The following is a 15,858-nucleotide window of genomic DNA, read 5'->3' as shown; positions in this document are numbered from 1 at the left end:
CACAAAGATGGACTTTTAAAAGTAAAATAGTTTAACATGTCCTCTACTTTCAAACTCAGAGTTCAGAAGGAAACATTACAGCCATGTCTGTCAACAATGTAATCTTTCTGGGACATGCCAGTATAATACTATTGTGTCACTCAAAGGATATATGGAGTAGAGTGTGCCACTTGAAGGGAGAGCTCAGTGATGATGACACAATTTCTATGGAGACTTGCTCATGCTGGAGGACAATACAGTTATGGAACTACTCATACTGAACAACAAAATGTAAAGTTTATAGTGCTAATGTATTGAAAGTCTGTATTTTACTATTATGGCTTCTACATGATTGTGAAAATTTAGAGCATGAGAAAACCTTATATGCATATCTAATGTTTGGGACCAAAAACTTAAATAAAATTTGGTAATATCCTAAGCTGAGAGCAACAGTAAACATTCCTAGCTTATGTACTATAGAGCCCTATGCAACAAAGTATGAAGACAAGTTCTGGTCAGTGTACACCCAAAGGACATTTAGGGATGAACAAACATATCATTCTTCCTCAACAGGCTATGAGTGACTGTGGTTATGTCAACCTTTCCGTAGTAAGAACTGATTCACCTTTTAATGTTTTGATTTCTTCATTCCCTCTACTGAAATGCATATTTTCCATCCATGTTGACATAATCTTTAACATCATTTCACTCCCATGTGTCCTCAGTAATTGCCACACTATCACTGAATGAAATGCCATGCATGTGCCATTCACATATTTTTTTTTAATTATAGTGTTTACAATGTGTTACAAGAGCCTAACTTGCTTGATAAGGTATGGAGGCATTCAGCCTGCTCTCCCTTCTCACCCTGGAATGATGCAAATGAGGACTGAGCCACAGATCTTCATAGCACACAGCCAGCAATAGTTATCAATACTCCCACAAGGGTAGAGTAAGATTCATAAAATACACATATCTTTCCTGAATTATTTTTTATCTACCATCAGCCCATAACTGTCACAGCTACTGGTCCTACATGCCTTGGCAGTATCCACTACTTCACCAACAATAACATCCTTACAGTCTTCTGAGCAAGCATGGCCACCATCAGTTATAACTCACCTCAAGACCCAACACTACAGCCACATCCTCCACTACCTCCTTACCTCCTTCTCACGGTTAAGACCAGCACAAACACCACTAAAACTATAACATCTGGACCACCTTGCCAACCCCAGTGTCACCAACATGTTCTTTATAGGTCAAACCATGCCAAAATCTCACTATTTTCAGACATTAGAATTAGTGTGCTCAAACAACAAAAAGACAACATTATTTGCTAGAGTGAATTCATAGTTTAATTTCTTTTATTTGCTTCATTCTAGGGAAGACAGGCTGACTTCCACAGTTCAGGAAACTACTGTCCCAGGGAGTGTCAGATTCCTGTGTGGAATGAGAGTGTGCAAGTTATACTTTCCAGAGTACTTAGAAAAAGACAAACCATAAAGCCTGTAACTGGAAGCAGGTGTCTGGATTACTTGGTATGGAGATTCATTGTTGTATCATCATGTTTTTCCAGTCATGTGAGTCTATGTAAAACATGTTAATACAGTTTGAGAATCCAATGGGAAGTGCCCAAGTAAGGAGCACTGTTTTACACTGCACAGAAAAGTGTTTTGTTTTTATAGGCCAAAGTTTTTAGATAACCCCATAAAGGAGAAGAAGATAATATCCTGGGACACCACTCTCTAAATTGGTATTTCTGAGAGAATTTTACAGGATGCCTGGGAAATGCACAAGCTTTTGTGCATTGAAAGTCACACACACACACACACACACACACACACACACAAACATACACACACACACAAATCAACCTGTATTGTGCATTAAATGACATGATATCTACATGAATTTCCATATTGAAGCAAATTTAAAAGAAAATCTTCAGAGGAAGAGGAAACTGACTTTCCATTTGGTAAAAATGAGAAAAGAAAAATAATTGTAAGGATTTTAAATAATTTTGAAGTATATACTTCAAAATTCTAGAAATGGTTCTTAAAAATATTTCTTAGACAATGAAATATATATGTATCTATTATAGCCCTTATTTTAAATTATAGATTTGAAAAATAGTAGAATTGAAAAATTTAAAAATATAATATATGATCGAGCAGTCTCATATAGAGTATTTATTCCAGAGGAAAAACTGAGATGTGTTTTACAAAAACCTAACATGAAGTTTATATACCATTTCATCCCTTAGTGATCTCATATGAAGGAAACTTACATAAAAAGTTCATTTTCTCATAAATGTACTTATAAAATACAGAAACACAGCAGCTAACACTCCTGTCTGGGTGTGAATCCACAGAAGATAGTAGGCAGCAAACTCCAGGGTTCTTGCTATTCCTCCCTGGCTGTGAGTTCCTTGGTTGAAGGGAATGCTGCACAGAAAAGCCAGCCTACCTGCCTTGAAGGTCTTGCTTGGGTTCCTTCCCAGACTTTCTTCAGTGAAAGACTAAGCTGGAAGCTTAACCTAAATAATCCTTTCCTTTACACTCAGCTGGTTTTGGTCAGGGTATCTTACCACTCTAATGGAGCTGAAGGATGAGAAGAGCATGAAAACCCGAAGTCAACAGAGAGTATAGCCTTAAACCTCTTTCTCCATCCTTCCTGAACCACATATTCATGTGAACAATGTTCCCTTTCTGTTACTATGGTTTGAGGATTGTTAGAACTTATGCGTAAGATCATACTTATGTCTCTGTGAGCTTGCTTGCTTGACTGAGCATGATGTGCTCCAGTTTCATTCATGTTACTACAAATGGTAAAACATGCTTCTGTTTGCAGACTTCATGGCATCTAAGGATGCCATTATTATCCACTCCCACAGAGGGAGGCAGATACACTGATCCCTCCTCTTGAATAATGTGAATAATGCTTCAATAAGGAGATGGTTCAAGGGTCTCCTGTCTATCCTGATCTCAATTCATCAGGGTGTGAGTGAAAAAAAAGACTGTTTTTGGAAAATGTCCTTTTCAATTGATGTGGAACACAAGGAACTCGAGAAGTATGGTTGTGTAAATAACTCTCAACTAGGCATGCCATCTAGAACATTCTGAGTACTCTCTAGATGGTACTACATGCATCAGCTAACTCCAGTTGCTGTATTAATTCTGCAGACAGGAGCAGCAGGTATAGTGTAGCCAAAGAAGACCACTGGGGAGCTGCCAAATGTCACTGAAGTGGATCATGATTGTAGGCCAGCCTCAAAGCTCAAGTTCCATAGCACCATCCCTTTGCCTTTTTTATTTCATTTCTTCCAATATTTTTCACCATAGGCTTCAGGAATACAGAAAGAGACCACATTTCCTCCTAAATTTTCACAAATTCATGTAATAAAATGTGAAGAGATTGACAGCCCTATCTATGTCGTAATATTGACTGGCTTGATATTGTGTTGATAACCCCTGTGTGCTGTGAGTTCTTCAGTATAACCACAGGGCCATACCTAGAAGACCACATCCCATAGCTATCTTCCCCATCCTCAGGATCATATCCTGCTCTCATCCTCTTTCATGATGTATCCAGAGCCTTGTGGCAAAGGTTGAAATTCAGTTCTTTTCAGGGATATGCCTACCAGTATACGTCTCATGATTCAGTGGATGGACCCTCCATGACCACACACATATGCATAGCAATGCCTAGACACCACTGTCAGATTTAATACATCATCTGTACACAGGGCTGCATAAAGTTCAGAGAGGAATCTGTAAAGGAAGAGGGAGACAGTTGATGGATACAGGACACAAATATGATCCTACTTCATAGTTCATGGGATTCTCAAGAATAAAGGAAAATGATAAAAGTTAGTACTTCAATTTGTCTTGAAAATTATTGAGAATGTCAAGTGTATATTAGCCTTGCTGAGTACTTTTTCACATTTTTTTTACCTTTGCTTCAATTTTCATGACTTCAATGGTTCTGTCTAATGAGAATCAGAGTCTCTACTACTGTTAAGTTGACCCAGTAAAAACTTTTTATTTTTAAGACATTTTACTTTTCATTTGTCCAAATTCCATTTGAACTTTTATGAAATGTTATTTTCCCCCTGATTTTACCAATTACTTCACAAAAGCACTCATCTTTTTTGTTATCATTCACATATTACTGTTATAAATTAATAAAAAAGAAATAATGAGAAGGTAGTTTGTGTTCTTGATGTAATGGCTTCTCTATGTCCAAAGTCCTTGAATTAAAATGTCCTTATGTAACAGTACCATGTGCAATCAATACACACAATAAAAGTTAACACCTGGAAAATACATCACAGCTATTCATAATTGCTTATGTGATTCATCACTATCAAAAAAGAGTAATGGCTTCAACATTTCACCATAAATGTATCAGCTGTGGAAATTTTGTTATTATTCATTTCACTTTCTTATTCTCTACAATTTTACTTCATCAAAAACGGGTTTTACAATTTTACTGATATTTTCATTTTCCATACAGAGTGATCAGATGGTGTACCATTTAACATGTATGGCTTTAGACAATAATGTGAATCCAATCTTAATCATAAATTAGCCTTGTAGTCTTTTAGTAAGTCTTAGGAACTGGTAACACTGATAGATAAACTTTTCAATGTTCTGTCTTGTAAGGTTGCACAAGGGTTGTTGACTGAAACTGAACTCTGCTTTCCTTCTGTAACAGGCTTGTGTTTGCTGTGGGGACCAGCATGCCCAGCAATCATTAGTCGAATTTAATGTGTTGTTAACCTGGGCATCTGAAATTATTGTGAGAAATGGTAAGTTCATATCCTGAAATACCTTACATAATCTATGTTTGTGCTGGCTGCACTTGTGCACTAGTTGTCACAGCTCTTACTTATGACACTATTAAAAATAATATTATTTAAAAATGTCTAGTATTCGTAGATTATTTGATAGATTTGTGTCAATTTATTCTAAATTTCAGAATGCATTCCTATTGTTGTTAAAATTTCTGTATTTTTTTATTAATATCTGAAATATCTCTAATTCTATTCTATTTTAATTATAATATTAACAACTAATGTTTTTGCTATTCTTGATTATATTTGTCACTTCTGTAAGTTTTAAAATTGTCATTTCTGTGTTTTCTGCCTCTTTTTTATCTAGTTTCACATTTATCTTATTGTGATAACTTACATTTTTCTTTCTACCACAGCAGTAAGCAAAGATATGTTATTATAGCAGACATTTTATTTTCTAATGTATGCACTCACATCCATGAATAACCCATTTTCAGAACCTCTGCTGCTTTCACTGAATTCTATAAAACAAGTATGAGGACCTCCTTGTTTTAATTCAGACAACATACCTCCAACTCTCCAATGCTCAAGTGATTCTTATGCTGGGAGTACTTGGTGTTAGTGATAGCAGTACTCAAGGCATTTTGTTGTTGTTTTATTTTTTGTAATTTGGTCTTTCTTAACATACTGTTCCTAAACTCTTTGATAATTTTGTTTGTTTGTTTTTGTTTTTCAAGACAGGGTTTCTCTGTATAGCCCTGGTTGTCCTGGAACTCACTCTGTAGTCCAGGCTGGCCTCAAACTCAGAAATCTGCCTGCCTCTGCCTCCCAAGTGCTGGGATTAAAAGCCTGCGCCACCACCACCTGGCCTGATAACTTCTTAATGATAAGAGTATGTGTTATTCTAATGTCATTGCTCTTAATAGCCTCAAGATGGGCTTCAGAGATGGGAACTACCTGGCAGTTAAGCTGTACATGATTATCTGATGTTGCTTACACAAGGAAGCAACGAACCCTCTCCAAACTTCTTGAAAGACACCAGGGCTCAGGGCCAAGGCTCCAGACTTTAATGAAACTGAAGCCTCATGATGAGAACCCATGGGGAACTTGCCCTATTGCTGTCTTCACTGGCTGTCCACCTGCATCAAGTGTGGCATTTCTACAAGCATCTGTAATAGAGGTGGATGTTCCTGAGGTATGTGAGTCATTTTGATCAGTCACCAAACAAAGCAAGGATCACAGGAAACTTCATTTTATACCTACTTGCTTAGAAATGGGGAACTAGCATGGGATCCTCATGGAAATCTTACCTGGCTCATGAAAATGGGGCTGAGCCCTTCTTGTGCAGTGACTGGACAAACTTTGTTAATTGTAAGTAAATATTAACTCTCTCTCTCTCTCTCTTTCTCTCTCTCTCTCTCTCTCTCTCTCTCTCTCTCTCTCTCTCCTACACCCCTGTACAATCTCTCTCTCTCACACACACATGTACACTCATGTATATGTGCACTCACTCACACACATGCACATCCATACATTGTGCATTCACATACACATACACATGCTTACACATCTGTGCACTCTTATACAGGCATGTGCATTATCATATACACATGAACTCACACATACAAATACAAGCAAATTTCCACACATATACATAAAACTTAGACAAAATTAATAAAAACAAAACAAAATAATTATGTTCCATAGATCAATTATTCCTTTGATCTACCTCCTAATTAATAACTAGTGGAATTCAGTGCATTTCCTAAGACTGTAAAAAACAATAACATGAATTTTTTTCAGTTTTTCCCCAAGAGATTCTTCATTAAGTATTGTCAGGTTTTATTTTGAACCATCACCTGTAATTTAAAACTATTCTAATAAATCCAAGGAGAATATCCATCTTCATGAATCATTCTGTGATAACAGGGGTTATCCAAATCAGAGATCACATTGAAAAATACAGAATGTGTTTTCATGAAATGTACCTATCTGACTTAATTTCATTCAGTGAATTGGCTGTCAGTGATATAAGTGGCACAGGAAGACAGGCTTGGGGTGACAGCTGAGTTAGGCTTGAACTTTTCCAGGATATTTCAATTTCTAAGAATATTTATTTGACGTATATTGTACTGCAGAAAATCCATAACATGTTTGAATTTTTATCATCATCTGCTTTTTGCTTCTGCTTAGAACCAAGGTTCAGAAGCTAACAAGCTAGCACTCACGACTGATAGGGGCAACACAACATATATAATGTAAATAACATATTATATATACTTGTTGCATATATTATTTATGTTCATGTATATATGTGTTTATGTATATATAAATTTAACAGTGTTATATATATGATACAAATATAATTATACATGTAATATATTAAATAAGTGTATATATGACATATATGATATAAATAATGATAACATATTATGGTTTTAAGCAAAGTAGCCAATACCCTTTAGAACTTTGCATTCAACATTTATTCACAGCCTTTTTTTTTTCTTTTCTTTTTGAGTCAGTGACTTACTAGAATGCATCTCTTAAGATCTCACATACAATGGGATTTATTTTCTTCCTTCTTCCCTCAACCACATCCCATTTGTGGACATCGTGAGAATTGTTCTAGATATTTTTAAATAAGTGAACAAAGGATTGAATTATATTGACTATTAGTTAATGTTTCCATTTTAAGGCATTTTCTAAAGTATCCTGAATTTTCCATAGTGAAAGTAACAATAAAATGGATTCTAACTTTGGTTAATAACTTAATAAAAGAGGTAACTCTAAGAACAATTCTCCATTTTGAAAATTAAGGAAAAGTTTTCATGTTTAATAACATTACAAAATGTTCTTCATAAGATGGGAACATAAGTAGCACCAAATCATTCCTATTAATATTGAAATAAAGACTTAAAGAAAAAACCTCCCATGTCCATATCTCCCCTACTTCATAATTAACTGTGATATGTACAATAATAAAAAATAGAATATCCCTCATGAATGTTTCCATACAGTATCTATATAGGAGTTTGAATTTACCTATCAGACAAATAGTAAGTTAACAGTTTTCACTGTTTCTAATTTCTCCAAAAAGAGAATTTTGTCACCTATCCAAGCATGTCTATAATGATGTGATGGAGAAGTAAGACGCCATACAGTAAATATCAGCAAATATTCCCAAAAGGAAGATAGTGATGGGGCTAAATTTGAAGTTTTTATACTTAATTGTATTTGTTTACTAGAGGCATCTGTATCAGTAAGTGCACCAATCTAGAGGTAAAATTACTGTGTGCTCTACCTGTCTCTCAGGGTCTTTTTAACAGCCTCCAAAGAGTCTGCTGCTTCTGGGCATCATCAATAGAGTCACTGCATGCTGAGCATTCTGCCTTCTCATCCAAATGCTGGCATAGCTGGCAGGCTGGAATAATGGTGACATCAAGAAATTCAGTTTATGAGTTTGAACCAAGAGACAGCAATTTACCATTCTACTCATTTTCTTTGTTCTCTTTTCATCCTTTTCGTTTGTGTCAGTGACTTTCACATATGGCAAAATACAGTGCCAGTGCCATGTTTTCCTAGTTTAGGTCTTGAAGATAGAAATATATGAGTTTAACGGATGTACCAACACAAGAAGATGACATAATAAAGACTTGAATAGAAGAATGTAGCAGCCTTAAAATAGCCAGAAACTAGAAACAACCCAGATCTCCTTCAACAGAGGAATGGATACAGAAAATGTGGTATATCTACACAATGTAGTACTACTCAGCTATTAAAAATAATGAAGTTATGAAATTCATGGGGAAATGGATGGACCTAGAGAATATCATCCTGAGTGAAGTCACCCAGTCACAAAAAACCACACATGGTATGCATTCTCTGATAAGTGGATATTAGCCTAGAAGATCAGAATACACAAAGTACAAACCACAAACCATAAGAAACTCAAGAAGAAGGAAGACCAAAGTGTGGATACTTAGTTCCTTCTTAAACAGGGGAACAAAATACCCATGGAAGGAGTTGTAGAGGCTTACTATGGAGCAGAGACTAAAGGAAGGACAATTCAGAGACTGCTCCACCTGGGAATCCTTCCCATATTCAATCATCAAACCTAGACACTATTGTGAATGCCAACAAGTGCTAGATGACAGGAGTCTGAGATAGCTGTCTCCTGAGAGGCTCTGATAGTACCTGACTAATACAGAAGTAGAGGCTCATAGCCATCCATTGGACTAAGTACAGGGTCCCCAATGAAGGAGCTAGAGAAAGGACCCAAGGAGCTGAAGAGTTTGCAACCCCTTAGGACAAACAACAATATGAACTAACTAGTACCCTCAGAGCTCCCAAGGATTAAAGCTCCAACCAAATAGTACACATGGTGAGATTCATGGCTCTAGCAGCATGCGTATAGCAGAGGATAGCCAAGCCGGTCATCAGTGGGAGGAGAGGACCTTGGCCCTGTGAAGGTTCTATGCCCCAGTGAAGGGGAATGCCAGGGCCAGTAAGCAGGAGGGGGTGGGGTTGTGAGCAGGGGGAGGCGGGGAGAGAACAGGGGATTATTTTAGTTTTTGTTTTTTTTAATTTTATTTTATTTTCTTATTTTATTTTATTGTTTTTGGGAGGGGAACCTGGGAAAGGAGATATTGTAAATAAGAAAACATCTAATAAAAAAATTAGAATATTACAAAGAAATATATGAGTTTAATGGATGTACCAACACAAGAAAATGACACAATAAAGACTCAAATAGAAGGATGTAGGGACTGAGTGAGAATTAGGATCTGGACCTGCAGAGTTCACTCTCTACAGGACAGAGGTCTGCTAGGAACAAATGATATGATGCTTGAAGAGATATGGTGTTCATTCATGTTATTCCCCTGCGTCAGAATGCCTTCTGTACCATATGCCTATATCCTCACAAGTGAAGTCATCACCTCCTGAACTGTTAGCACACTACTTAGCTTCTCGTATCTCAAATGCCAGTAAGGGCTGATTTATTAAAATATATGCATGCAGTGGAGGTGCTTATTTTTTAAGCATTAATTATACAGTGACTTAATTTTATTTGCTACTCTGAAATACCTGTACCATCACTGCAGATATGCTAAACAAAGGTTAAAATGCACACATCTGATAGATCTTTCAAACAAAAGGTATGTATCCATGACAACTAAGCCACGAAAATCCTGTGATTTATTGGTATGCGAATAAGATGCTCCTTAGCAGCATGTACATTTTTTAAGAAACTGACATGCAGTTATCCAGATAAAATTTATGTGTCTGCAAATGTAACTGCATTATGGATTGCTGAACTTGTTTATGATTTAATTTAGGGGAAGCACTAGAATACTTCATGCCTAAGAAATGATGCTGGCTGGATTACAGTTTTCTATTTGTTGTTTTGATTTTTATGCGAGGGGAAGTGCAGTTATTTTATTTATGTGTTTCCTTAGGCTTTTGGGGGGTGGGAGGAAGAAGTCAAAGGCAAGAGATTCCTTAACTAGATTGTCAAAAACATAAACATGAAGCTATTGTACTCTATCTTCAATAGAAAAGTGCATTCTAAATATATAAGAAAAATAGAAAGCTTTCATGCTTTGTTTTTTAAGTCAATTCTTGTATCCTCATTTGTAAAGGTTTCTCCATATTTATTTGGTCCAATTTAACTCTGAATAACTCTCTTGTAAGCTATTTTGACTTACTAATGTCCATTTCTTTCCCCTTCTCTTCATGTCACTGTTAGAAGGGAGGACTTCCTTAAGTTCAGAGTGTACCTCAATTTACTTTGTGCAATATAAAACTCAAAAATTATTTTAAATACACTTTTAAAATGACAGAAAGGTCAAAACTACTATGCTCCCCATTTTCTTGGTTCATATAAAGTTATTTAACTTAATGCTTGGGTATTTCTACCATCATGAAGGACTCTGTCTTTCCTACATAATTCAGGTGTACACAGTTTGACTCTAAATCTCAAGGCTATGCCTTTATTGCCTCAGAATTATTTTCCTATCTCCTGTTTTAACAGCTTCAGCTTCATTCAAACCAGGTCAATTATTTATGAATCTATCTCTAGGATTCAGTACATAAGGATACATGGTTAGTGATAAATATTAAATAGGAGCATTTACATGCCTGATAGGGCAAGTCCTGGTGTCACAAGACCTGTTATCATTTTCTAATAAAAATTTCCTTGTAATTTATTTGAAATTTAACTGGAGGCTCTTCCCCTGACACCCAGGAGCAGGTTCAGATTTTGATCTCTTACCCTGTGTTTTGGAGCCAATGCATATCAGTAAGGTGCATAAAAACAGACTGTATTTCCATGTTTCAAGTTTGAAAAACACACACAGCTCAAAATATAGGTAGAGAAAAAACACAATAAAGTGATGTAATAATAAGCACCTTATGCTTTTATTATGTATTGAATATAATACAAGATGAATTTTTAAAAACTAAGTTTAAGGATATAGCATGGGATAGAGGATTTTGAAAGTCAGGTACGAAACTTTTATATTATACCCATCATAACTCATCGTGATTGTAAAGATGGAGCACATGGATACAGGTCCAAAACAAACTGCCATCTTGAAAGATATCTGAGAAATCTATCAGGGATTTTGTGGTGAGTAGGGGAAACATCAGACTTAATAGGTGTATTTACTGTTTAATTTTGAGTAAAAAAATGTGTACTTTATAACCAGAAGAGTAAAATTACACAAAACTACAAGAAGGGTCAAAGTGATGATGAAGTAGGTAGAGATAATACTGGAGAGGTGGCTCAGCATTAAGAGTTCTAATTGCTTCTTCCAGAGGTCGCAGGTTCAATTCCTTGCACCCACATGATGGTTCACAATTGACTTTAACTAGCTTTCCAGTAAGTCCGATGCATTTTTTTGATCTCTACAGGCATTTCACACATGTGATACACAGACACACACACTGGAAAACTATTTACATGCATAAAATATAAATTAATAAAATGATAACAAAACCAATAGAAAGAGACCAATGTCTAAAAAAGAGATAAAATTGAAGCATGACATTTTCAAAGAAATCAAGTGAGATTATAAAGTTAATAGGAAATTTTCCCCTGTGCCGATGTGTTAAAGATTCTTCCCCATTTTCTCTTCTATTAAATTCAACATATCTTGTTTTATGTGGAGGGCCTTGATCCAGTTGAACTTGAGCTTTGTACAAGGAAATAAGAATCGATCAATTTGCATTTTTCTACATGCTGACCACCAGTTGAACCAGCACCATTTTTTGAATATGCTGTCTTTTTTCCACTGGATGGTTTTGGCTTCTTCATCAAAGATCATGTGACCATAGGGGTGTGGGTTTATTTCTGGGTCTTAAATTCTATTCCATTCATCTACCTGCTTTTCTCTGTACCAATAGCATGTTTTGTTTTATGTTTTCGTTTTTGTTTTTGTTTTTATCACTATTGCTCTGTAGTGCACCTTGAGGTGAGGAATGCTGATTTCCCCAGAAGTTCTTTTATTGTTGAAAATAGTTTTCAATATCTTGGGTTTTTTTTTGTTATTGCAGATGAATTTGAGAATTGCTCTATCTCTATGAAGAAATGAGTTGGAATTTTGAAGAGGATTGCATTGAATCTGTAGATTGCTTTTGGTAAGATGGCCAATTTTACTATGTTAATCCTGCCAATCCATAAGCATAAGAAATCTTTCCATCTTCTGAAGTCTAGTTTGATTTATTTCATCAGAAACTTGAAATTCTTGTCATAAAGATCTTTCACTTGCTTGGTTATAATCACATTAAGATATTTTATATTATTCGTGATTATTGTGAAGGGTATCATTTCCCTATTTTCTTTCTCAATTTCTTTATCCTTTGAGTAGAAGAAGGTTGTGCCACTCATGCTCTAAAATCAACAATCAACAAATGGGACCTCATAAAATTGAAAAGCTCCTGTAAGGTAAAGGACATTGTCAATAGAACAAAATGGCAACCCACAAATTGGGAAAAGATTTTTACCAACCCAATATTATCTATCCAATAAAAGGCTAATATCTAATATATACAAATAATTCAAGAAGTTAGACTCCAGAGAACCAAATATCTCTATTAAAAGTGGGGTACAGAGCTAAACAAAGAATTCTCAAATGAGGAATATTATCCTGAGTGAGGTATCACAATCACAAAAGAACACAAATGATATGCACTCACTGATAAGTGGATAGTAGCTCAAAAGCTCCAAATAACCAGGATACAATTTACAGACCACATGAAGCTCAATAAGTAAGAAAACCTAAGGGTGGGTGTTTCATTCCTTCTGAGAAGGAGAACAAAATTCTCACAGGAGCAAATATGGAGATTAAGTATTGAGCAGATACTGAAGGAAAGACCACTCAGAGACTGTCCCATCTGGGGATTCATCCCATATATGGTTACCAAACACAGACACTATTGTGGATGCCAAGAAGTGTATGCTGAAAGGAGCCTGATAGGGCTGCCTTCTGAGAGGCCATGCCAGAGACTTACAAATACAGAGGTTCACAGCCAACCGTTGGACTGAATGTTGGGTCCCCAATAGAGGAGTTAGAGAAAGTACTGAAGGAGTTGAAGGGGCTTGCAACCCCATAAGAACACCACCAATATCAACCACTCAGACCCCCCAGAACACCCAGGGACTAATCCATCAACAAAGAAATACACATGGCTCTAGCTGCATATGTAGCTGAGGATGGCCTTGTCAGGCATCAATGGGAGGAGAGGTCCTTGGTCCTATGAAGGCTCAATAGATGTCCCAGTTTATGGAAATCAAAGGCAGGGAGGTGGGAATGGGTGGGAGGGTGGAAAAACATCCTCACAGAAGAAGGAGGAGGGAGGATGTGATAGGGTGTTTCCAGGAGGGAGGGAAACCAGGAAAGGGGATAACATTTGAAATGTAAATAAAGAAAATATTCAATATTCAACATCCTTATTCATCAGGGAAATACAAATCAAAACAACCCTGAGACTCCACCTCACACTGGTCAGAATGGGTAAGATCAAAAACTCAGGTAACAGCAGGTGCTGGTGAGGATGTGGAGAAAGAGGAACATTCCTCCATTGCTGATAGGACTGCAAGCTAGTAAAACTACTTTGGAAATCAATCTGTCAGTTCCTCAGAAAACTAGAAGTAGTTCTACCTGAAGAGCCAGCTATGTAACTACTCGGCATATACTCAAAAGATGCTCTAGTATATATCAAGGATACATGCTCCACTGTATTTATTGCAGCCTTACTCATACTATCCAGAAGCTGGAAACAACCCAGATGTCCCTCAACAGTTGAATGGATACAGAAAATGTGGTACAATTACACAATGAAGTACTATTCATATATTAAAAACAATGATTTCATGAAATTTATAGGCAAATGGATAGAAATAGAAAATATCATCCTGAGTGAGGTAACCCAGACACAAAAAAACACACATGGTATGTACTTACTGATAAGTGGATATTAACCCCAAAGCTCAGAATACCCACAATACAACCCACAAACCATATGGAGTTGGTCTTACTTACGAAGTAAGACCAAAGTATGGATGATTCAATGCTACATAGAAGGGAGAACAAAGTAGTCACAGGAGACAGAGGGACAGAAGGACCTGGGAGGGCGAAAGAAAGGGGAGGGGAAAAGTAGGGAGCAGGATCGGGTATTGGAAGGGACAAGAGAGAAGTACAGAATGTCAGGAAATCAAATAGAAATATGTAGCAGTGGGGATGAGGAATTTAAATAAATAAACATAAATTTCTGACTTTTAAATTTTTGTGTATGCATGTGTGTGTGTATGTAAGAGAAAGAAAGAGAGAGAGAGAGAGAGAGAGAGGGAGAATCTGTGTCACTCAGAAACATTTTATAGAATAAAAACTATTTTTATAAATGTTCAATATATAATGCATGGATATATATATATATATACATGAATTATATCTGTATATACATATATAAAATCTCCTATTTGTCAAAAGTTAACCAACATCAGATGACTACAGTTTTTCTTGTTTGCCACTAGAATCCAAAGTATTAATTGGGGACACTTACATCTTGTTACTATGTGAGGAAACTGAGAAAGACATCATACACAAAAAATAGAGATGTATATGTAGATGTAGAAAAAATAATTTCCATTCTCTCCAAAATAATTGGCAAAAAGACGGGCGGTGGTGGCGCATGCCTTTAATCCCAGCACTTGGGAGGCAGAGGCAGGCGGATTTCTGAGTTCGAGGCCAGCCTGGTCTACAGAGCGAGTTCCAGGACAGCCAGGGCTACACAGAGAAACCCTGTCTCGAAAAACCAAAAATAAAAAAAAAATGGCAATTATTTTCATATAGAGTAAACATGAAACATGTTGGATTGGGCAGGTAAAGACAAAGATAAATGCCACAAAAAGCTACTAAGCTAAAAGTAAAAGAACTTTTTTTATATACTTATTAGCATGTTTTCTTCAGAAGTTATTAAAAGGACTAGCGGGTTTATATAATGAGTTCTTCTTATGGTGGATAGTATGAAAGACAAGACGTTAGTGAAGTCAAGGATGATGATCAGTACTCTATTGAGTGAGGAACCATGGTGCCTATATCTATAGGAAAAATGAGGCTTAAAAATAAAAAATTTGTCTGGGTGGAGTACTGTCATTGTCTAGTTACTTTTTTGTTTATGTGATAAAATACTTTAGCTAATGACCTTTATGGCAGAAAGGGATTATTTTGGCTCAGGCTTCAAGTGTGTAGTCTCATCATGTGGAATTCACAGGGGCAAGGACTTGAAGGAGATGGTCTTAACCACAGGTTCAAAGAGGAAGCAGGTATTAAACATTCAGGCCATGCTAAACTCATTTGCTCCATCTGTATATTCCAGGAATCGCTGAGAAAAAATGCCACTCACATTGGATGGCATTTCTCACGTCAACTAAAAAAGACAAGTTGTGTAAACCTTTTGGGGCTACTTCTAGAAACTTGGCAGGAATTTGACATTGGGCCAGGACACAGAAGTAAGCTCAGGCAGGAATCTGATTTTGGGCTAGAACAAATAAGTAGGCTTCAGGCAAGAATTTGACTTTG

At 36.4% G+C, this 15,858-nt stretch overlaps 2 long non-coding RNA genes across 2 annotated transcripts in view; both read left to right on the top strand.

Moving 5' to 3' along the window:
- The first annotated feature begins 1,400 nt into the window (after nt 1-1,400).
- Nucleotides 1,401-12,378, top strand: LOC116094420. Its single transcript, XR_004120106.1, has 3 exons — nt 1,401-1,520; nt 4,699-4,792; nt 12,332-12,378. It is a non-coding gene; the product is annotated as an uncharacterized LOC116094420 (long non-coding RNA).
- Nucleotides 12,367-15,858, top strand: part of LOC116094418 — a 25,948-nt gene continuing 22,456 nt past the window's right edge. The window contains exon 1 of the long non-coding RNA XR_004120105.1: nt 12,367-12,415. This is a non-coding gene — a long non-coding RNA (uncharacterized LOC116094418). The remainder of the gene's footprint in view (nt 12,416-15,858) is intronic.

This window comes from Mastomys coucha, unplaced genomic scaffold, assembly GCF_008632895.1.
Source record: "Mastomys coucha isolate ucsf_1 unplaced genomic scaffold, UCSF_Mcou_1 pScaffold16, whole genome shotgun sequence".
In the NCBI taxonomy this organism is placed as follows: domain Eukaryota; kingdom Metazoa; phylum Chordata; class Mammalia; order Rodentia; family Muridae; genus Mastomys; species Mastomys coucha.
This window is presented reverse-complemented; position numbering and strand designations above follow the sequence as displayed.